At 32.4% G+C, this 25,774-nt stretch overlaps 1 pseudogene; it reads right to left on the bottom strand.

Moving 5' to 3' along the window:
• Window positions 1-488: 488 nt before the first annotated feature.
• LOC149577770 (uncharacterized) lies at window positions 489-1,521 on the bottom strand (annotated as a pseudogene).
• Between the last annotated feature and the right edge of the window lie 24,253 nt (window positions 1,522-25,774).

The raw sequence follows: 25,774 nt of genomic DNA, 5'->3' as shown, positions 1-25,774 counted from the left end.
TAAATGTTTCAATAAGATAGGTGATTGTTTGCTAGGATTCTATAGTCCACCTAGAGATATTTACTAAGAGGTAGTTAAAGAAGATGTAAAGGAATCACAATGCGGGAATTGACATGCATAGTCCACAAGTTCCTCTTCATGCATTTATAGATTCAAATGAAGAGAGCAAGGAGTTAATTACATAGTCTGCTCATGCATGTAGTCATTCACATGCAAAAATGCTCAATACATAGGTCTATTGGTTTGTAATTGATTTACATATAGATTAAAAGAAAAGGAAAGAAAAGAAATCTATCAATAACTAACTCGACTCTATTCACATTGCTTAAAAATATAATTAGAGAAGGAACCTAGTTAACTAGTGGTTTCCAAGGCTTGTTTCTAAAGGATGTCAATTCCATTGGCCTCACACTTGGTAAATTGCTTCCTCCATTGTTGTCGTCAAAATTTTGGAGGAGCCAAAGGTAGCACATCCATTTGAAACAGAACTATATGGAAAATTCTCGTTGCAAGACGCAGCTACATTTATCTTTGTTCAAGGATACAAATATATCTAAAACAACACAAGTTGTTGCATCAACTAGCCATGGCAAATTTGGCTTCAAGTTTTTCTAGTCTAAACTCCTTACTAGAATAGTTCCCATATAAGTTGCATTCCCAAGAACAGCGAACATGAACATGAAAGGATGGAGTCCGTCAACGGTTCCTCTCTTGATATTTAAGTGGATTTGTGGAAGTCTTCCACCCATATAGATATTAGTCATAAGTCATCCGAACCAAGTTCCTATTTGGCTAGAGGACTCCTCTTCCATTGCAATGCCAACCATTCCCTGCAAAAGTTTCCTCTCTATTAATATAAGATAAGATTTATGTTCCACTTGAGCAAAGTAAGGGCTTCTTGAAGTAATGCTATTGTAAGTAGGCAAGCTCAAGTAGTTAAGCCCTCCGATAAAGGATATAATTGAAACTACAAAGAGAACTACTAAGGTATTTGAATTCACAGGACTCACAGATATAAGATTGGTAAGTAGTCCTTCCTGATCTAGTGATGACTAGTTCAAGGTGTAGGTTGTAATGCTTCTATGACCTTGCAAGATATAAGAGCCTAGAGTAGGAATGTGACTACTAGTTAGAGATCTTGCTGACATGTAATATAGGTCCCTCCTTGTATTGGACCTGTCTTGTGCTGAGACAACAGGGATATTCAAATTGTTTGCATTCTCTAGCACCTTTATCGGCTCTGCCAGTGCTTTTTGATTATCATTTTTATTAGACTTGAACAATGAACAATAATTAACGAGAAGGAGGGCCAATAAACAATGCAGAGTTGTGAACAAAAACACCACGAATATTACTAGAATCCATATAATCTTTATACACCTCGTTTCATAAATTTTTTTTGAGACAGAATCTATTAGCTATTTTTCCCCAAAAATGGTCATCCTGTAACCTTGAAAATGCCAAGAATTAACAACTTTCCGCTTAGATTTTTGTAACTGTTTCTTTAAAACCTCACTTCATCGCCTGTAACGAATTCGTTATTAATGTTTTTTCCTTCTAAATTAAGCAAATAATTTATTACTTTAATCTATGCATAGTTTAATACCAAATTATTCAGTAAGTGATGGAGTGGGTTGTTACACATGATTAAATTATAAGTTTTTGTCCAAATTGATATTTAATCTATAATCTAAATAATAATTCTTCTTGTATACAATGAAATTGCAATTGTTTGTCTAGATTGATATTTAATCTATAATCTAAATAATAATAACTATAATTTAAATAAAATAGAAAATATTAAAATTCTAGTCAATTCAAAGAAATGTGAATGATATTTTGTACCACTATACAACTGAAAATATTGTTTGAGTGAAGACAAACTAGCAAATATTCTACTAAAAATACATAGAGGACAACAGTTTGAAAATTTTAGAGAAATAAGTAGGTAAAATATAATCCCTCTAGGTCAAAATTATTGGAATGTTAATTTCTCCCTCAAATGAAATGTAAAAGCATAATAGATAATTCTAGAAATTCTTGGATTGACTAATAGGGTTATGTAAAGTTCTAGGAGTAATTTATGTGTAGATAGTTCTAGAAAAATTTATTTGTTCTATGTTAGATAATTTAGATGTTTCTAGAAACAATCAAAGACCTCTATATCTTGTAATGTTATTGATATGGAAAAAATAGTTAATGAAATATATTAGTGTTGCAACACATTGAGTATTTTTACTATTTTAGTTTATTTTGTTCATCCATCTTTCACAAGGTGTATTAGAGTTTCCCTATGTTTTTGCAAGTGGTATCAGAGCAAGTTAAGAAAATCCTATCACCATTTGTAATAGATGAATCAAAGCCAAATTAATTGGGAAAATCTTGTCACCTGTTTTGATAGAAGCAATTAATCAAGGGATAGTGAAAGAAGGAAGGAATTTGTTTGTCACCATTTGTGACAACAAAGAGATTTAAATTATTTTGCAGAGCAAGGTTATTTGGAGAACCTTGTCACCATTTGTGACAAATGAACCTATCAAGGGGTAGCTAAAAGAAGACATAAATTTGATCAAGGTTATTAGTGGACCCTATCACAGACATTTTTGATAGATGAGACAAAATTATCAATGGATCCTATGAAAAGAGAAAATCTTTAGTAGCCAATTGCTAATAAAATGTTTGTTGAAATTAAAGGCCACAACTTTGGAAGACACTATTCATGCATTAGCAACTATGAAGATTATTGGAAAACAACATTTTGACATTAGGAAAAAGAAATGATTTTGATTCATATGCAACAACATTTGCAGTTGAAATTAGCAGGGAGTGTTAGAATGTGTAATTTCTCCCTCAAATGAAATGTAAAAGCATAATAGAGGATTTTAAAAATTCTTGGATTGACGAATAGGGTAAGGTAAAGTTCTAGAAGTCATTATGTGTAGATAGTTCTAAAAAATTTAATTTGTTCTATGTCGAATAATTTAGATGTTTCAGGAAACAATCAAAGATGTTTATAAATAAAAGCATCTTGTATTATTATTGATATGGACAAAATGGTTAATGAAATTTATTAGTGTGGCACAACATTCAATATTTTTTCTGTTTTAGTTTATTTTGTCCATACATAGTGTATTAGAGTTGTCCTAGATTTCTACAAAAATATTGATCTTTCACAAATTTATCGTATTTTATTAACTTTGTTGCATTATAGCTAATGTTGTACATCAACATTTTAATTTACAATAAATAAAGTTACCATTGTTTTAGACTTGTTGAGGCAAGATATTCTTGAAATTCATAAAGTTGTTAATTATATAACATTCAAAATAATCTGCATTTTTCTAGAATGATTGTAAACTCTTTTGTAAAGGTAGAAAAGTTGTCATTGTAGTGTAATAGTAAATTATTATTTTTTAGTTTATTCCAAATTTAAATATTTTTAAAGATGTCTTAAATTATAAAATGTTAAATTAGATTTTATTTTATTTGGTTCAAAGGTGAAAGATTTTGAAAGGATTTTTTTTTTTTTTTTTTTTTTAAATTTAAAAATGTGAGTATCATTCAGAAGATCCAACTTTGAGCTTTGGGCTGAAAATGAATATTATGTAAACCTCAAGGGAAAGCTTAACTAATTTTTATAGAATTAAGATATTGATTTTTTCTTCCTAAATGTTTTCTTCATTTCTTTATTTTAAAACATTTATTGTTTTCAAAACCTACTTTTAGGTTAGTACACATTACAGTTTATTAAAAAATTAATTAATTAAGATTTTGGTAATTGAAGTTGTAAGAAGCCAATAGTGGCATGCGGTGATGGTTAAGTTGTTGAGTTGTTATCCTTGCCATCCAAGTTGAAATCTAATGGGGTTGAGGTCCCCCGTTTGTGGCCTCACTAGTTCATAGCTCTAGGTCAAAGTGTTTACCCCTCAAAGGGAAAAAAAATAAAAATTGAAGTTGTAAGAAAAATCAAAATTTTTTCTTTTTAAGTTTTTTCCCTCTTAATAAGAATAGTTTATTTTAGTTCATTAACTAATGTTTTTATCCTTAAAGAAGTACAATATTTTGTAATAAAATATTATTAATTTTAATTGAGGACTATGCTTTTTAAATATTAAGATATTCATAACAAAAAAGATGTAGATCTACATCTATAATATGTTAACTTTTTAAAATGTGATCTATTGTAAATATGAAATAACATTGTTCAATTTTATATTTAAGATCTTTTCATTGTTTTTCCTTCAATGGTTTTTATAGAAGCCTAATGCCCAAGCTACTACCATGTATACTCATTATGAAGGAGTTAGTAAAAGTTCTGTAAATTTAAGCATCCTTATCTTTTCCCACAAACTTAATTCTAGTCATTAATATTTTGCCCACCACATGCACTTATCCTTTTCTAACCATTGTATGCATTCTTCCTTTAGTTCATGTGTACCTTCTTCTCATGAATTATCTAACCAAATAGTATATCCTAATTACAACTTTGAAGAAATGGAACCTTCAACAAGTGAACATATTCCAAGGACTCTACCTTTTGTACTAAAAATATAGAAAAATAAATAGATAATACTATGCATGTAACAAAAAAATGATAGTTACCCATAGACATCCTAAAAGATTATAGAGAGTTTCAACTACATTTTCTTCAAATATAGGCAGAGACTACTCTAGAAGTAGCCATGGAGAAAGACCTTCAACAATTAGAGTTCCATCAATATTGTACTACAAATACAGGAATGTAGAAAAAGTAATAGAGAATATTATACACATAACAAAGATGTGATAGATTCTCGTAGACATGCTAAAGCATTACAATGAGTTCCAACTACCTCTACACAAATAGAGGCAGAGACTATTGTAGACGTAGCCATAGAGAAGGAAACTCAATGGTAAGAGTTCCATCAATTAAATAGTCACCAAGATCCACTACAAGAACAATATACCTACAAGCCAGAAATTGCACTTCATGAACTCCAAAAATAGTAGAGGAGAAAGTGAAATTGAGAATATTATGCCCCCCATAAAGATCAAATAGATTCTCAAAGACATGCTAATAGATTGGAGAAAATTGTAAATCCCTTGCAACCAACAGGAACAGAGAGTGTTGACCATACAACCACACAACAAATAGTTTCAGGATTACAAGAGCAACCACTTGAAGTTTGACAAACCCCATTGGAAGAAGAAAGGAATAAACAAGAAAGGATTACGTAAATAAATTGATTATACAATGGTACTCAAAAAAAATTTTCAAAGGATTGGTTGATTGTCTAAATTACAAAGTTGTGTGCTATATGGAAGGAGAATTATGCAGGGATACATCAATTATCAAACATGACTCCCACATGCAAGACATGCCATCAGTTGTTATCCTTAAATAACATGGATCTAGGAAAACAACTTCATGTACTCAAGAGATTGACCTAGCTTGAAGAGATGTTGATTGCTAGACTCAACCCAGTATTACCAGTGACTCATAAATTTGGGGGTCAATATAAATATTGTGGTGACACAATGAGCTTTGTGCACAGTATTTTATAGTATTGCAAACGTTCTCCCACATAGAATACAAGACCTAGATATAGTCATCATTCAAAGATTACATACAATGGGCCAATCCTATGATTGTTATATAAAGAGAAGTCACATTATAGATGCATTGCAATACATGGTGAACTATGGCGAATAATACAAGAAGGTCGCAACTAATTTTGAACATCTAGCAAACGTCCTTGAAATAAGAATAGATATCTTAGGTATGCTCAAAATCATTGAAAGAGTAGAAGACATATTAGTGCCAAATCATGAAATAGATATTGATGAAGACATAAATTGAAATATCACATCATACACATTGTCATTTATGTCTCAGAATCCAAAAATAATATGTGAGGTACAAATCATTAAGAAAAAGTTACAACTTGAAGATAATGCAGACAATGTTGTTAATTGGCATGTAATAGATTCATCTCTAGTAAATGAATACAACACTGAGGGATTTCTAGATATGGCATTTCTAACACTCTTCGAAAATGGATCTACCCTCTACATGGAACCCCATATAAAGGAAGTTCACATTCATTGCACAATAGTTAATGAGGTCCTATGATGAGAGATTTGGGAGGCACCCTCCCTTTTGATATTTCATCATCAATGTCATGGTTAGACATCATAGCCAATCAATTAAAGTGATATTCATTAAAAGAAATATAGAAGAAAATATGCCTAATGCTATAGAAAATCTTCATGCACACCTTACAAATTTGCTAATTTTCCCACTTGCACAAGAGCTAGTGTGCTATGGTTCTTCCATGTGAGGTACATGACCATATTAGAACAAGTGCCAAATGGAGTTGATAAACTTGATCAGCCAAATAGGTTCACCTACACTTTTCTTCACACTAAGTGTAGTAGACACAAAATGGCTAGATTTCCATCAATTGTTTACAAATGACACTTCCCTAAGAACATTATCAAATAGATAGCACATGGACAACATAATCAATAACCCTTATACTATATCATTATACATGCATCATTACTTTACAATATTTTGTGAAGAAGTCATTGAAAATTTTTTGAGTGTAGAAAAGTATTGGTATTGATCTGAGTGGAAAAATAGAGGAAGTGCACATATGCATGAAGTTATCTAGATAAAAAATGTGCCAAATATGGATAAAATTGATTGGAATAATGTTGGAGAACTTGAAAGAGGATGACTCTTTTTTCATAAGTATGTTATTGCTTGGAACCCACATGAGCCTTCACAAAGAAATAACACACTCTTCCATAGTTCACTTGATGATGCATGCTTGTTGGACATGGATGAGATATTATCTAAACACCCTTCCCATAACTATGAAGAATCGATTATTCAAGTTCAAAGACATACAAAATGTAGACAAGGCGTGTGCTTACAAAAAATGGGTACAAAACTAGAGCCTTGCTACAAAGCTCCATGGAAAGAACAAATGTACTTTATCATGTCATGAGGATGGAAAAAAAAATAACCCTAGAAGAAATGATGATAGATTTAATATTCAAAATTGGGAAATGTCATTCATTTGGAGAGCAAATATTGATTGCCAACTATTTATCCCATAGGAGCGTGTTCTCAAATACATTGCTAAATATACATCTAAGGTAGAAAGAGCATCTGAGACATATAATAATATGTTAAAATTATATATTCATCCCAAGAACCTGATAGCCCATCTCTTATAATGTACTTAAAATTTATGATAGAAGTTGTAGCCGAACATGACATAGGGGAAAGAGAAACATGTCATGTGCTTCAAAAATTGCCACTTGTCATTTGTAGTCATCCTTTCACATCATTGAAAGGTTCTCGAATAATGTTTGACCGGATAATAGACACATTAGAAAAAGGCCAAATACACTCTAAATACATTGAGGTATATAGTTAATGAACTCCAAAGCTTGAGATGGTAATACTTCTTGAATCTACATGATCATACACTTATTCAACAAATCATAGAAATGACAAGTGGAAAGAAAGAAAGGTGCAAGCCATTGTAAATGTTTACCCAAAGTTAAATAATATTCCACATATAGACTTAAACCAAATTGAAATATTCTAATGGAGTGAGCTTCCCTTATACAAATATTTTCATATCATAGAAAATGACATTGGTTTGATAGAAAGTAATAATTATTACAAATTGGACCAACATGAATACAAATGGATATCAAGTTTGGCATGTTAATCACATGCTAGAATGTGAGCCAAAATTAAAAAAAGAAGAAGCAGAAGAGGAGCAGGAAATAATGCAGATGAATGAATGAAAAATGTTGTCACAAATGGGGACCTTGCATAATATCACCCTTGATGAACTTGATATGCTTGGCAGACATGATTTTGATAACAATAGCAAATGGGATCAAATTTAATTCCCCAACATCTACATGAAATCACAACACAACTCATAAATACAAATAAAAATATTGCACAATGTGAGAATGTCCTATTAAATTACCATACTCTGAGTGATCAATTGTCAAAAATTCAACACATGCAGCTCTCACAATAATTATGGGACACAAAAAATGTCCAACTAGAAAACTACTTTACATGATTAGTCAAGGAATAGTTGGTATAGGAAATTCATACTTAACTCATTGCATAAGAAATGATTTGAAAAATAATGGTCAACCACAGAAAGGATAACTACTGGTACTAGATTCTATAGTGTCATGTCCCCTTTTCAAATAATTAAAAATAATAATTTTTGCTAACGCAGGCAAGCCCAAAAAGGTGAAGTTTCGGCAAAAAGGGCTAATCTTTGGAAACCAATGGACTAATAAATGAAAATTATTATTCAAATATGTTTTATTAACCCCATTTGGATGTGAGTTAGGGTTATTCCCTCTTTTAAGGGATTTGGAGGCATTTTGGGCTCATTCTAGAACTTGAATTTTGCTCATTGCTTTGTTGTTCTTTAGAGGCTGCCAAACCTATGGAGAAGGAGACCCAAGGATGGGATTTTGGAGGTTTTTAGGAAGGCTAAGGATCGAATTTTAAATCCATTCCATGTGAAAGCTCATCCAGAGTTTGCCCTTGTGCTGAACAGTGCAAATTTGTGTGTTTTCGAGTGTATTTTTTGTAAGAGTTTGCTGTTTCCGGTTGAGTATTTCATATTAGTTTTGGTTGCTGATATATTTCAAACATTTAGATGTTAAAATAGAGCTGAATCTATGTATTGGGTCATGGTTAAACTTCTATGATAGATTATAAGTGTTTTGTGGTGTTTTCGAGCTATTTTTTGTTATTTTTGGGAGCCCGATGAGCATTCTTTTTGTCCTCCATTTGAGAGCTATTGTGTAAATGTTATACAGATCTAGAAATGTCATTTTTTAGGTTGTTATGCTGCTAAAATTTCTGTAAAAAATTTTACTTTCAAATTTATTAATAATATGTGAAGCTATGAAGTTTTTGGCACTATTTCGGGCATACCTGATTTGGGGTTTACTGACAAATTGGTGGATCTTTGAAATATTGGTTGTTTGATTTTTAAATTTTGATTAGAGGTTTGAAATATCATATAAAATTAGAGAAAAGGACATTTCAGTGGTATCAGAGCTATGATCTTGCCAGCCTAAGGGTTTGTAGAAGTTTGCATGCAACTAAGTGAAAGAGAAAAGAGATATTTGCAACGAGAAAAGAATAAAGAAATTTTGATCAAACCTCCATTTGAAAGTAAAAGTACAAAATCCAAGGAAGGAAAAAGTATGGCTTATCTAGATGAGATGGCAAAGAAATTCTTCCAAGACATCCAAAATACTCAGAAGCAAATAGTGGATAGTTTGGCAAAAATTAGAGAGGCTTTGCGAATATTGACAAAAAAATTGCAAGGAGATGCATCTATTAATGAAAAAGGAAGCACTTCAGAGGAGCCAATAAATTTGAAACCCACACCCTCTAAATCAACAAGAATTATTTTTCTACCTGTAGATGAGCCACCAGTGCCAAATCCAGCCCTTAATCCCATGGAAGAGGTTACAAGTAACTTGATTGCATTAAGAGCTACTTATAATGGCTTAGATGATGACTTTCACAGTTCAGTTCCTTTTACAGAATATGTGGATATGATGAACACTTTGATGCCCAAGAAAGAGTACAGGTGGGAGCATGACATAAGTGGAAGAGAGCTCAAAAATAAAATAAGCAAGTTTAGAACACCCACTTTTGATGGAACAAATAAAATTTCAGCTAGAGCATGGCTAAAAAAATTACAGACCTGCTTCAAACTTAATGCCATGAAGGAGAGTGATGCTATTCAATTTGAAAGTCTACACTTGGAAGATGTAGCCTATGATTGGTGTTATCATGGAATGACTACTCAAGGTCATGATCAAGTAACTACATTTGATGATTTCAGTCAAAGAGTGATAGATATATTTGACCTCAAGGATGATGAAGAGTATTTTAAAGAATTGTCAAAGTTGAAGCAAACCAAATCAGTTAATGAGTATATAGAAGAGTTTTAAAAAGTGGTTGTTATGGTACGTGATATGAGTGAAAAGAGGATTGTTTATCTTTTTCTTGATGGTTTGGAAGATTATTTTAAGGGTTTGGTTAAGGCTTTCTCACCCTCAACCTTACAAGAAGCTATCAAAAGAAGCTTGCAACTTGAAACTTGCATGCCTATGAGACCAATCACTAATAAAAAACCCCCAAATCTTTGGCAACATAAGGGGAATTTTTAGAAAAAGACTTTTCCAACACTACCACCAAAAGATGTGATAAATGTGGCAAAAAAGAAGGTAGATGAAGAGACTAGGAGTTCATTATGAAGGAAAAAGCTTTGTTTCACTTGTAGAGAACGATGGGTTCCTGGACACAGATGTTTGGAGAAAGGTCAAGTGCACTATATTGAAGTTGCTTCAGGATCTGATTCAGATGAGCATGAGGAATTTCATGATACTAAGGAGGAGGAAGAAGAAGAGAAAGAAAAAGAAATCAGAAAGGATGGAACTTTAGCAGCATTATCAAGAGTCCCAAGATACCATCCCTTTTGAATTCGAGGGGTACTAGTAGGGAAAAGGTTGACAGTTCTTCTTGCTAGTGAGGCAACTCACAATTTTATTGATGAGGGATTTGTCATGAAAAGAAGGCTTAAAGTAGAAGATTTTGAGGGATTCAATGTTACTGTGGTTGATGGATTCACTATGCCTTGCACACGGGTGGTGAAACAACTCAAGATGACCTTAGGAGATTATGAGTTATGTCATGACTTCTATGTTGTTGGCATTGGGGAGATAGATCTTGTATTGGGTGTTCAATGGTTGCACTCTATTGGAGGCTATTACATGAACCATCAAACTATGGAATTTAAATTTCATTCCAATGGGAAAGAATTCTTATTGAGAGGCTTATCAAATGGAGCACCTAAGGTGGTCTCTTCAAAGAGGATGGAGAGGACTTTTTAAAGAGGACAAGTAGCATGGGCAGCAGGAGTCATGATCCATCCCACAAGCTCTCCAAAGAATCAAAGTAATTTCAATTTTGAAATTCAAAATATTCTTGATAAGCATAGTATAGTTTTCAATGACTTGCCTCTAGGATTACCACTAGATAGAGGTTTTGAGCATGTTATAGAGTTAGAACAGGGTGCCAAACTAGTTATAACAACCCCATACTTCCATCCAAAAGGTTATAAGGAAGAAATTGAGAAAACTATTAAGGAACTCCTAGACATGGGATTCATAAGGCCTAGCTCTAGCCCATTTGCATCATCTATGGTACTTGTCAAGAAAAAGGATGGTACAATGAGAATGTGTATAGACTACAGGGCTCTAAACAAGAAGACCATAAAAAATAGGTATCCCATGCCATGCATAGATGAACTCATTGATGAGTTGCATGGTGCTATATACTTCTCAAAAGTTGACTTAAGATCAGGGTACCATTGAATCTGAATGAGGAGTGAAGATGTGGAAAAGACTTCTTTCAGATGTCACTATGGGCACTTTGAATTTCTTGTTATGCCATTTGGCCTCACTAATGCACCTACAACATTCCAATCTTGTATGAATAAGGTATTCAACTAGCATCTTCCAAAATTTATTTTGGTATTTTTTGATGATATCTTGATTTACAGTAAAACATGGGAAGAGCATCTAAAGCACATAGACACTATTTTGGGAATCTTGGAGCAACAATCCTTCTATGCTAAGCTATCTAAATGTGAGTTTGGTCTGATAGAGATCCTATATTTGGGACATATTATTTCTAAAGGAGTACAGGTTGATCAACAAAAAATCCAGGCAATTTTGGATTGGCCTCCACCCACAAATCTTACACAGTTGAGAGGGTTCTTCGAGTTGTGTAGCTACTACAAGAGATTTGCCAAGGGATTTTCTCAGCTTGTTTCCCCCTTGACTGATTTGACAAAGAAAGGAGCTTTTTTTTGGACAGAAGAGGCACAAAAAATATTTGATAAGCTTAAGGAGGTAATGAATTCATGCCCTGTGCTTGCAATTCTAGATTTCTCTTTACCTTTTTTTGTTGAATGTGATGCTTCTGGAGAAGGTATAGGGGCTGTCCTAACCCAAAGGGGACATCCAATAGCATTTGAGAGTAGAAAAATAAATCAATCAAAGAAAGGTTACTCCATCTATGATAAGGAAATGTTGGCAATCATGCATGCACTTCTTAATTTTAGACAATATTTGGTATGTGGGAGATTCATTGTAAAGACAGACCATAATAGCCTTAGGTTCTTCTTGAGCCAAAGGGATTTGAATGATCATCAACAAAAATGGGTAAGAAAATTGCAAGCTTATGATTTTGATATTGAATACATGAAAGGAAAGAATAATGTCGTTGCTCATGCTCTCCCAAGAAAGCCCACTCTGTGTTCCTTAACATCTATCTCTGCTGATTAGAAAGTCTCCATAATTTTAGAGTATGCTAAAGATTCCTTTGCCACCAAGATTTTGGATAAGTTAGTGGATGATAATAGGTACAAGGTTGTTGATGAATTGATTTATTATAAGAACAGGATCTTCTTAGTGCCAGGATCAAAAACTAAGGAGAGGATATTGAGGGTCTTTCATGACACACCTTTGGCTGGTCATCAAGGATACTTTAAGACATACAGGAAAATTTGAGAGCAGTTTTCATGGAAGGTTATGAAGGAGGATGTCCTTAAACACATTAAGGAATGTATGGTATGCCAACAAAGCAAGAGTGAGCAAAATTTTCTTCCAGGGTTGTTGCAGCCACTTCCTATTCCTGAACAAAAATGGGAAAGTGTTTCCATGGACTTCATCACTTTTTCTTCCAAGGTTCAAGGTAAGGATTGCATATATTTGGTGGTAGATAGACTAACTAAGTATGCACATTTCTTTCCTATCACATCTGATTTCAAGGCATCACAGGTGGCCTAATTGTTCTTCAAGGAAATTTTTAGATTACATGGCTTGCCTAGAAACATTGTTAATGATCGGGACAGTAGATTCCTCAACTCTTTTTGGAAGGAGCTCTTTTATTTGATAGGAACTAAACTCACTCCTAGTACTAGCTATCACCCTCAAACAGATGAACAAACAAAGATAGTTAATAAATGGATAGAGGGATATTTGAGGAACTATGTTTCAAATCAACAACATTCTTGGGTGAAATGGTTGCACCTAGGGGAGTATTGTTACAATACATCTCATCACATTTCTATTGGTATGCCTCTTATTTGTGCTCTTTATGGTTATGATGTCCTTCCCTTTGTTGATCTAGTACTTTCAGATAGCAGAGTACCTATAGCAAGTGATTTCGTCAAGCAAAGCCAAGACATAATAAGGTCCCTCAAGGATAATCTACAACATGCACAAAACCAATAGAAGTTGTATGCTGATAGCAAAAGGACCAAAAGATCTTTTGAGCTGGGAGACTTTGTATTTTTCATGTTGTAGCCATATAAGAAAAGCACCTTGAAGAGGAGTGGGGCAGAGAAACTCAAGCCAAGGTTCTATGGGCCTTATAAGATCACCAAGAAGGTAGGAGAGGTAGCTTATGAATTGGAGCTCCCACCAAACAGAAAAATACATAATGTTTTCCATGTATATTACCTGAAGAAGGTTCTAGGCTAGCAAACCATAGTACCTATATAATTACCACCTCTTGATGATGAAGGGAAATTAGTTTTGATACTAGAAGAGATTTTCGATACAAGAGAGAAAAGATTGAGAAATAGGAGCATCATAGAGCATTTGGTCAAATAGAAAGGAATACCACTGGAGGATGCAACTTGAGAAGGAGCACATATTCTTGAGAATTCCAACCTTCATTTCTTGAGGACAAGCAATATTTGGGAGGGGAGGACTTGTCATGCCCCCTTTTCAAATAATTAAAAATAATATTTTTTGCTAAGGTAGGCAGGCCCAAAAAGGTGAAGTTTCGGCAAAAGGGGCTAATATTTGGAAACCAATGGACTAATAAATGAAAATTATTATTAAAATATGTTTTATTAACCCCTCTTGGATGTGAGTTAGGGTTATGCCCTCTTTTAATGGATTTGGAGGCATTTTGGGCTCATTCCAGAACTTGATTTTTGCTCATTGCTTTGTTGTTGTTCAGAGGCTGCCAAACCTATGGATAAGGAGACCCAAGGATGGGAGATTTCATGTTTCTAAGAAGGCTAAGGATGGGAGTTTAAATCCATTCCATGTGCAAGCTCATGCAGAGTTTGCCCTTGTGTTGAACACTGCAAATTTGTGGGTTTTCGGGTGTATTTTTTGTAAGAGTTTGGTGTTTCCGATTGAGTATTTCATATCAGTTTGGTTTGCTGCTATATTTTAGACATTTAGATGTTAAAATAGAGCTTAATATATTTATTTGGTTGTGGTTAAACTTATATGATATTTTATTAGTGTTTTGTGGTGTTTTTGGGCTATTTTGTGTTATTTTTGGGAGCCCGATGAGCATCGTTTTTGTCCTCCATTTGGGAGCTGTTGTGTAAATGTTATACAGATCTAGAAATTTCATTTTTCAGGTTTTTATGCTGCTGAAATTTCTGTTAAAATGTTCACTTTCAGATTTATTAATAATATGTGAAGCTGTGAAGTTTTTGGCACTATTTCGGGCATACTTGATTTGGGGTTTATTGAGAAATTGGTGGATCTTTGAAATATTGGTTTTTTTATTTTAAAAAACTGATTAGAGGTTTGAAATATCATATAAAATTAGAGAAAAGGACATTTCAAATAGGTTTCATTGCATTCAAGATACATGCATCTACTATACATATGATGTTGAAGATACCTATTAAGAAAATGCAACTACTACAATGGCAAGCATTAACTACATTGGAAGAGGAATTGAAATAAATAAGATACATTCTTATTGATGAATTGAGCTTCATTGGTCCAAAGATACTATTGAAAATAGATAGTAGACTACAACAAGAATTTTTATAAAATCAACTACTTTTCTTTGGTGGCCTTTCTATTATCTTAGTCAGTGACCTTGCCCAATTACCCCTCATGATGGACAAGTCTCTATACATATCACATTCTACTACAAGAACATTATGGGAACAATTCAAAATAGTCATCACATTAGATACAATATTTTGAAAATAAGGCAATGATATAGGACAGATTAAATTTTGTCAACTTCTACAGAAGATATGAAATACAAAACCAACAAAAGAAGACTGAGAACTCCTATTCACATGCAAAAACCACCAAATAAAATTAGATGAAAAGGATAAATTTGAAAAATCAATACATGTGTTTGCTATGAATTATCTTGTCAAACTACACAATAAAAAAATGTTGAAACTGTTGAATTTTCCAATTGCAATAAGTAAAGAAATAAAAACTACATGCAATATGGAGTATGTAGTTGTTGAAGAATGGCTTGAAAATGAAATCCTATTGTGAAAATGGTAGCATATTATTCTCATGACAAACATATTGACACAAGAAGGCCTCGCAAACTGAACATTGGGTGAAATAATTGAGGTTGTTTATAGTGATGACTTCAGACCTCCACAACTTCCACTATACATTGCAACAAGAATTGATAATTATAGTGGTCCTCCATGAGATTAAAATGATCCAAAAAATTTTACCAATAATTCCATTGACCTTGGGCATATGAAGATAATTACCCCTAAAAATGGCATCAACTTTAAGCATTCACAAATCCTAGCAGCTTACACTACACAAGCAACAATTGACATTGCTAAGATAGAAAGGAAAGGGATCCCATTCACAAAAATATGTAGAGTTAGATCACTAAAAGACCTATGCATTCAACCAATTTTCTCCTTTGAAAGTCTCTCCCAAATGGAAAATAATCCATACACAATCATAAGGTAAGGAGAAGAAGCTGAATTGCATCAAATTGCCTCTCAATAATCAAGGTATGCAACACTTTCCTAGATTTGTACTCTCATTATGAAATACAAGTCCAATTATTGTCTTCTCAATATTATAAAATACTTATGTTTCCACTAATGAAATCTAATTACTTATGTCCAAGACCCCAATTCAAGATTTCAATGACTAGAAATTGTTCCAATGACTAGAAATTTTTTTATTTAAAGAGGGATAAACGCTTTGACCTAGAGCTATGAACTAGTGAGGCCACAAATGGGGGACCTCATTCCCATTAGATTTGAACCTTGATGTAAAGGATAACAATTTAATCATCATAGCATGCCACTATTTGTAATAATTGCAGAAAAATAATTATGGAGGTCATCCAAAAATAAGTTTTAGGTACCCAATTTGGGGCCATGCATGCCTAAAACCTCTTCAGCTAAGAACCAATGACTAAGGAGCATCCACACTACCAAATTTTCCTAGGGCGCAATCCTGGCCTCATCCCTTATGATGTCTTTGAACCTTGCACTCAACAAGACTTGATCCCTTGTGGGCTCTTTGTGAGCCATTCAACTTCACTAGTAGACCAAGGGCCCATTGACATTAAATTAAGAAACTCTCAATTAAGAACCACAAAAGAGAGTCACCCTATGGAGACTTGAACCTTGGTTATAGGCCCTACAAGCAAGAAGCCCCACCATTTCACCAAAGGCACAAGCCTTCAAATGATTGGAAATTGTTCCAATGGATGGCTCAAGATTATTTTGTAAGGTGAAAAAATCACTTCATATTTTGTTACCTTTTATACCCAATTTCATGTATAGTTGTGGTAAGTATACTATGCTTCACAATCTATGCAATTTTACCTAGAATATACAAGCACATTAATTGGGTGTAATTTCCTATTTTGCTAATATTATTTGGTTTCTTAAAACAAAAAGTGCATGATTAGTTTGAACATTCCCTATTATGTTCTACAACCCACTTCACAGAACTCTTTGAAGATGGAATCAAAATCATCCATTCTTCTACACAGATTTAAAAGACATATAGAAACAACCAAGAATGAAATAGAAAATTTGATTCAACAAAGACACTTGGACAATTAGTTCTAAAACATATTGGTATTTAAGAGAAGAATATTTACAAATACAATTGTCTTAGAGTGTATGGATCATTTGTCCTTATCATAAAAGATTAATAGTATTTTACCTAACTCAATTTGTCAAAAATGATTTAGTATATGATCCTTTGGTTTTCTCTAAAGGTTGTTTATGGATCTTGTCTCTTCAATGTCTTAAACTTATCTCCTTATCTAATATGTTATGTTTTTTCCTTTATTACTAAGTTTCTCTATCTGATCTCCTTTTTAAAATAGCCTTCCTTGCTCTTTCCTAATCTTGTTTTCTCCTTCATGCTCACTTCTACTCACACACTTATCTTAGGGTTAGAATCCTTCTTAAATAGATAATAGTAGAAATTTTGAGATCTTAATCAATGATCCATATTCCATCCTTTTTCTGTCTTACCCTTCTATTTTTTGATTGGTTAATCTTCTTTCCTTGGGATTAATGTCTTCTGACAAAATGAGTAATTTTCTCCTTAACAATCTCTACAATCTTTAAATGTTGTGTAGAAGTTGGCTATTATATGATTTACATAAGTATTTGTTTCATTAAAAACTCACATATAAAAACTAGTTTACTTGGCACTTAAATTTTTCGACACTTGACCATAACTAACATTCATGTTGTCACTCAGCTTCTATATGCTCGACATAAACTAACTCACTTGGCATAAACTAACTTTCCTAATGCTCGATCTCTACTAAGTTACTTGGCATGTATGTTGACTTGGTCTCTACTAGTGTGCTTGACAACCTTTGACTTGCTTAGCATATGAAAAAATACAAACAAGTCCTTTGTAGTTCAACCTTCTCTAGATGTCTTGGTCACAGTGATGACCATCCAACACTGCCTTGGAAATGACTATGTGTTAGACACTAATAGGAAACTTGGGCTTAGAGATCAAAAACTAATTGTTTCATCTCACTTCTTATCTATTCAACATAACACTCCTTCTAGTTCCACTTCTATTGCGCATCTTCTTTACACAATGTAACATTATAGAGATACAATACAAATCTATCACTTGAAAGAATGATAAAAAACACTCCCATAATTCATGGATGTCATGTTACAACCACATGTAGATCCAATTGAAGATAAATATGAATGTTCACAAGGAGGGATGTTTTAATTTAGAATTTGGAAGCTACTAAAAAATAAATGATAACACATTTTTATATTATTTAGCTTTTAGATAGTACCATGCACATGCAGTTTACTAGGGAAGCCTAATAGATTTCCTTTGTTGAATTTCTAACTTCTACCTTATTTACTCGAGGAAACATCAAAGATGAGGGTAAGGAGAACATTAAAAAACAACTAAAATGGAAATTATAATGGACATAAGCAACGATGAATTCCATTCAAATATAGAATTTAAAAAATAATAATAATACCCACAAATCTATAAAATTGAATATCCACATACCATATCGACTAGATGTTATCATTAAAAGAACTTAGTAATTTAAACATATTATAGATAACTAGGGTTTTGGTCCTCTATAAAAGGCATAAAAATTTACTAACTCCATCATAATAGAAGAATACTACTAATCTATAATATAGTATTCTATACTTAATTTCCATCAATTAAAACCCCACAAAGATGCAGATTTGACATCAAAATGTGTCCAACAATTTTGAGATGAAGTTTCGTTGAAATAGTTCTTTACAAAAAACTCCTTAAGTCAGCTCAACACATGATTTTAATGCATAAAATTGACTGAATAAAGTAATTTTATAATGTGCAACCCATTGCAAATCTCATAAACAAAGAAAAGGACCTTTCCATGAATATTCAACATTAAATTATACTTTATTTTCACAAACATTTAACCTTTTAGAATGTCAACCTTTTGTCTTTTCTTCTCTTTTTTGATTGCAAATGAGATTTGAGTATGAGTGAACAAAAATCCTCAAAATGAATAGGTTGAATTCTAAGTGGATTTATTGATATTCAAAAATATTTAGTTACTGAGACTTGATCTTTGGATTTTTCCTTCATTGCTAGCATCAAATATATTTTTTATAATTTTTCACTTTCTAGAAAACTCTTGTCAACATATTTTATTAATAACCAATAAATATCTCTAAAGAAAATACACTAAGACATTTGAAATTAGAAATAAAAATAAAGCACACTACACACTATACACTACACACTCCAAAAGGTTTTTTTCGATATTTCAAGGGGTATTAGACAAGGAAATACTATATCACCATTTCTATCCATCATTATGGCAGAAGCTTTTGGGAGATCAATAAAAAGAGCTCAAATAGTAGGAAAAATAAAAGGCATAACTGCTGTAGAAAATATCCCTAACATCACACATCAATAGATTTCTAATAACACAATCTTGCCTATTAGAGTGGGGTTGTCATTGTGCCAAAAGATTGATCTGTCAATGCCTAATACAACCACTCAACTTATAGCACACATGAGGTGGTTAAGCCCTTGTCATGAATCCTAAGGGGAGCGCTAAAAAAATTTCAAACAATATCCCCCTTAGCATTACTCGAGAGTTTGAGGATTTGAACCTGTGACCAAGCTCTAATACCACTTGTTAGAGTGGGGTTGTCCTTGCACCAAAAGATCAATATTTCAATGCCTGATACAACCACTTAATTTATAGTACACAAGAGGTGGTTAAGCCCTTGTCATGAATCCCAAGGGGAGCAATGAAATAATTTCCAATACTTGCCATGAGAAAGCTCTTTAGTGGAAGCCCAAAATTTAAAAAGCATTATATATCATTACATGGAAGCATTAGGTAAAAAAAGTTAATGCAAATAAGTCTAAGATATTCTTTATAAACACTAAACTTGATATAAAAAATTAAATTTTGTAACCTTATGGGATATTAAAAAGGACCATTTCCACATAAATATGTAGGAACATAATTAGAAAAAGGAACTAGTAACAATAAAGGGTAAAATAGTATCTTAGGAAGAACTAACAACAAAAAAAGGTGTTGGAAAGGAAAATGGTTATCAAAGAGAGGAAAATCGACAAAAATAAAATCAATTCTTCCAACAATCCCCACATATCAAATGTCTTGCCTCTCATTATCCAAAAAAGTAAATAAAGGTCTAGAAGAGAAACTTAAAAAGTTTTTTTGGAATGATTGAGATGAACAAAATAAAATGGTATTAATAAAATGGGATGATATATGCAAACTTAAAGATTTGGGGGTCTTAGGGATAAAAAAACTTAACTAGAAAAATGAAGCATTCAGAGAAAAATTGGTATGCCGAATATATCAAGAAAGGGAGAAAAAGTCAGCAAAAATATTGTATAAGAAATATTGAAATGAAGAGGATCTGACATCCCTTTTTAGGATGCATAACTTACCAAAAGGATACAAATGTAGGAACTTTATTGTAAAGTCTTGATCACTTATTAGTAGATATGTAACTTGGGATATAGGTTTAGCTAAAGAAGCACTATTCTGGGAAGATTCATGGGATGGACTCCCCTCACTACATAGCTTAAACATTCCATCCAATCTTAAAAACTCTTTAGTAATGTCATGGGGTACTAAGGCAAGTAATTATAAACAAGTAAGGTGGAGAATGGTATAGAGATATGGGAATAGAAATCAATGGAGAATATAGGTCTGGAGCCGGAAGAAGAAAATATGTTAGAAGAAACTCTTAAACTTCTTAAGCTCAATCATAAAGAAAGGAGAGACAAACTCATTTGGGAGCCTCTAAAGATGGAATATACAAAATTAAAAGAGGATACAAACTAATAATATAATCTTAAAGATGGGAAGATATTAGTATGTCTCTTAGATTATGATAGGATTCAACATGTCTACCAAAAGCAAGAATCTTCATTTGGACATCAATTTAAAAGAGGATTCTAACAAAAGATAGACCGAGGAAAATAGGAATTGAGGGACTGTACATGTGCTATCAATGTAAACATAAAAATTAGACAATTGAATGTCTATTATTTTTGTGTTCATATGCAAAAGAATTATGGGAGTGACTCTGATAAAATTTTAGTTGGACCTCTCCTCTATGTGGAAATATTGAGAGTCTACTATTAGGATCTGGCCTAATGAAAGCTCTTATAAAATCTATGAAAAGCTTTGGAACATTATTCCTTCCATCCTTATGTGGGAGATCTAGAAAGAAAGGAACAAATGGATTTTCTATGACTTAGAACTCGACATCTCATCACTACTAAATAAAAATGAAGCCTGCATTATAGAAGTCATGAATAATCATTTAAGTAGAATAATAAAAGTGGAAAGAACTTTCCCAGAATGAGATGGAGAAATAAAGGAAAATTAGAACAAACTTATTAATCCATCTCTAATATACAATTAAAAAAAAACTAGAAAGCCATAGTGGAATGTAAGTGTGCACCTCTTTCAAAAGGTTGGTATAAATTAAATTTTGATGGAACTTCTAGGGGAAATCTTAGAAAAGTAGAAATAGGCAACATCATCAACTCAGATTCTATAAAATGGGTCATTAAAAGATCCAATCCTATGGGTATTATAACAAATAATTTAGAAGAATTAGAAGCCCTCTAGGAAGGGCTACAATTGAGCTTAAACTTAGGAATGAAGAAACTAATAATAAAGGGGGATTCCCAAAATGTTCTTATTTCTTTAAGGAAAAGGAAAACCACATATTGGGTACTAAATACGAAACATAAAGTGAATATGAAACTTGAAGAAGTATTAAATTTATTAAATTTATCATAAGAAAGTATAATTCGATATATATTTAGAGAAGGAAACAAAGAAGTAGATCTCATTGCAAATAAGGGAGTAGATGGGGAGGATATTATAATTCTTCAAGACTTTTAAACATTTGACATTGCATTTAAATTATATCCTAAGTATTACCAGCTTTTTGTTCTTTACCTTCTAAACTCATTAATTGCTAGATTTAATCATTTTATCATTATCGGTGAAGAGTATGAAGAATAACTTATCATGATCTTGATAGTTGGAAATTAATCATGAAACTTTCATCCAGAATAATCTAGTAGTCTCCAGATCCTTTGATTATGGTATCCTCTACAAAAGAGTTTTTTTCTTCAATTTTCCTATCTTGGATGTTTTCTCTATTAATCGTATCTAGTCTTTATAGAAAAATGAGTTGGTAGTAGTAGTCATTCATGCCCTAGAAACTTGAGCTATGGAATTTAGGTGAAATGTGATATCAGAAAGGTGGAACAAAATTCTAAATCCTATGGATAATTTGTCTAGGATTGTTATTAGTAGAGTCTTACGTTAGCATATTTTTAGTTATGAATTTGTATGCATACCAATAGCTCAGTTATAAGGTCCTTCATTCCATGTCTAGCTAGGGAAAACATTGATCATACTAAGATTATCTCCCTCTGTTGTAACATCTTTGACCCTACCTAGTTGGAGAGTTTGGAAAATGCAGTTCATAGTATAAATACTCAATTGAGGATTCCTCTTCTTGAGGTCTATATGAATCATGCACCAGGCATCTTAGGGCTAGCAAATATTTATCAACATCCTATCCTATCTATTAGGGACAATGTTCTTGTTTTTAAGGAATGACTGAAGATGGAAGCCAACATTTGTTTCCTACTGCATTGGAGAGGGATCATGGAGGAACAAAACATAGAGTGATTCTAGAACTATCTAAAAATGTATTCTACATATATATCAAACTTGGGGTGGAGTGGGATAATCTCAACAATGTAGAGTTCATTCTTTTGAACCTTTACAAGTCTAGGAAAGAAAAGACTATGTATGTCTTCCCACCAAGAAGCCAAGTGATAAATATAAAGGAAGCCTTGGATATCATCATGGTATGTGTGAATAAGGAGGAGGATTAGGTTTTATTTTATGTAGTTAGTAGGTCATATTCAAATATTTATTTTATTAGAAACCATATTTTTTGGGCCATAGATCTACTCTCTCTCTTCTTAGTTTTTATTCATTTGATACCTTTCAATGTTTTACTGGGATCTTTTGGACTACTCATTTAGTAGAGCTAAAGACTTTTGGGTTTCATAGACTATATAGTTTCTCCCCTATTGTATATGGGTTTTTTCTAGTTTCTTTTTGGTCTCCCTTTTGGTTTTGAGTTATGGGTCTAGCAAAAATTCTATAGATGAAACTGATTTGGAAGCAAGTTTTCATCCTTTGTAAATGTAGATTCTAATATCAACTATTATTAGAATTGTAATTTATTCTAATATCAACTATTATTAGAATTATTATTCCTTGAATGATCATATGTAAAGCTTCATATATCAATATAGTATATTCTTTGGGTGCAATCAGGTCTTATTTATCATTGGATTGATTAAATTACTGCATTATTTTATATCAAATTGGAATGTTAGATGCATATTAAGTATACTTCTAACCCTTGAAATAACATGAAGTAATTTTTATATGAATCCTTCAAACGTTGATCTATAAGATTTGGGATCTCTAGGAATTTGAAACAAGAGAAATACATTCTATTTTAAGTAAACAAACAATCAGATATAATTAAAAGGAAGCTAATCCATTTGTAAAATTTTAACTGATTTATCATCTATTCAGTCATGTACTTTAATAACATAGGTAATAGTAGAGATTTCCCCCTCATTTTGGGCTCAAATTTGATTAGAAGATTATCCCAATTAATCCAAGGAATTAGTAAAATTTAGTTTTAAGGATAAATCTGTTTAATCAAACTCTTTAAAGAGGAATTCCTAATAATTAGCAAAGCATTAAAGACCAATCAAAGAGGTTGATAGGCATATGTATCAAGAATAGGTGTATCAAGAATATAGTTTAAGTTGATTTAATTAAACAAAACATAGATCAGTATCATTTATCATGAAGTTGAATGATACAAACATAAGGACTTTTTGATAGGAAAACAAGGAGATCAATTCTAATGATATTTGTTTCTAACAAAAGTACTGTACTTTTTGAGTTGCATTATCATCAGTAGTTAGACAGGTGTAATCACATTACTTAGATTTGTAGAGGTATAGTCTACTACAAGATATGAAGATCAACATGTCTTCATCATTTATTCCCTAGCCATAGAAAAGAACAAGATGTATGTAATTAAGATCAACATATCTAGAAATGCTAAGAGGTAAATATTATCAATTATATTGTATATAAGACAAAATAAAATTGAAATGTTGATACTAGGTTATGCCCCTTTTAATCATGTAATAATAAAGAACTAAGGTCCTAGAAAAGACTATAGGTTTTCATCTCTATTCTTTCCTATCAATGCACATTTGAATGAAGATACTATGTTGTCTTTTTATTAAATTAATATAATCATCAAGGCTTTGGTCATTTACCAATCAAAAATGAAAATAAAAAATAAAAAATAAAGTTAGAAAAATAAGAAATTAAGTTAAAAAAAAACCAAGTAGAAGAAAATTACCTCAAGTTAAAACTCCTTTCACACATATTTTGTTCTTTATGGTTACTGGCCTTGATGATTCCTTTTAGAGTTATGGGTTCTAATAGCAATGCCAAATTTACCTCTAATATTGGAATTTATAACTAAACCATCAGGATTTCAAAACTCCAAAATCCCTTCTTCTTTTTTGCGGGGTCAAATGGTCCAACAAAAAATAGACTTTGGAAATTTAGCAAAGCTCCAAATGTTGAAATTGCAACAAAGGATTAAACTCTAAAAAAATTTGGAACTTTGAAAGTTTAGTACTAAAAAATCCAACAAAGTGTCAAAATTTGAAAGCTTGAATATCTAGAAAAGTGTCAAACCTTGACATTAAAAATTTCTAATGAGATGCTTCACTTTGAAAACCGTAAAATTGAATAAAGTACTAGATCTCAAGATCTTGCAAATCTAGTAAAGTGTTGGACTTTGAATGCTCCATATGTTGGAATATTCAAATATGGAAAGAATACTTATGAGAGGGGGGAGGTGAATTAGAAGTATCACACTTTAACCAATAAAACTTTTAACTGAAAGTAAATTGCATGCATGTAAACACATCAAATAAACATGAAACTAATACGTGCATAAACAACACATAACACTAGAATTTGGTAACCCAAAAACCCTCCAGAAATAAGAAAGTAAAACTGGGGTGAGGATGATACCCACAAAATTACTGTAGCAATATTGTTCAACCACTTCTGATGGTCTACCCTGTAAAAGGCTTTACACTGTGTCAATAATGACCTAGTTAAAGGATTTACAAACACTTTACATGAAGTGTCACCCTGTTAAAAGATTTAATCACCTTTTGATAAGGATCTACAAATAGCTTTTAAGCCAACCAATCTACATAGGGTTTCCTTTCTAATACAATGGTAAGAGAGTATTAGGTATTATAAACCTGATAGTTTGCAATCCTTGATTACTGAATGCAGGCACTTGTTCTAGCTCTCTCTCTAATTTTGATCCTTTGAGATATAATTTCTATTCATCTCCTTTTCTTTGTTCTGATCAACTAAATATCGAATTCCTACTCTTACCCTCTATGTCTCCTTTCACTAAATTCCACTATGTTTTCCCCTTAACATTGTTCTCTCCTTCATTCATCATTTTTTACAGTGAGACTTTTGTCTTCGTTAAAAAGGCTTCAAATACTTAGGGTTAGGTATGGATCTATGATCCACATTGAATCTCAATTTCCCGCTTAATACTTCCCTTTTGCTGATTGGTTGCATGCCTTTCCAATTTTCCAATTGGCTACATGCAGATTGCATAGGAAATGTAAAAATATTCATTCTTATCTCTAGATCTTTCGAGATTTACCTTATGTCGGCTACAAAAATGGTTTACATCATAGTTTGTAC

Source organism: Cupressus sempervirens, chromosome 1, assembly GCF_028749045.1.
Source record: "Cupressus sempervirens isolate cs-2001-9-10 chromosome 1, ASM2874904v1, whole genome shotgun sequence".
Taxonomy (NCBI): Eukaryota; Viridiplantae; Streptophyta; class Pinopsida; order Cupressales; family Cupressaceae; genus Cupressus; species Cupressus sempervirens.
This window is presented reverse-complemented; position numbering and strand designations above follow the sequence as displayed.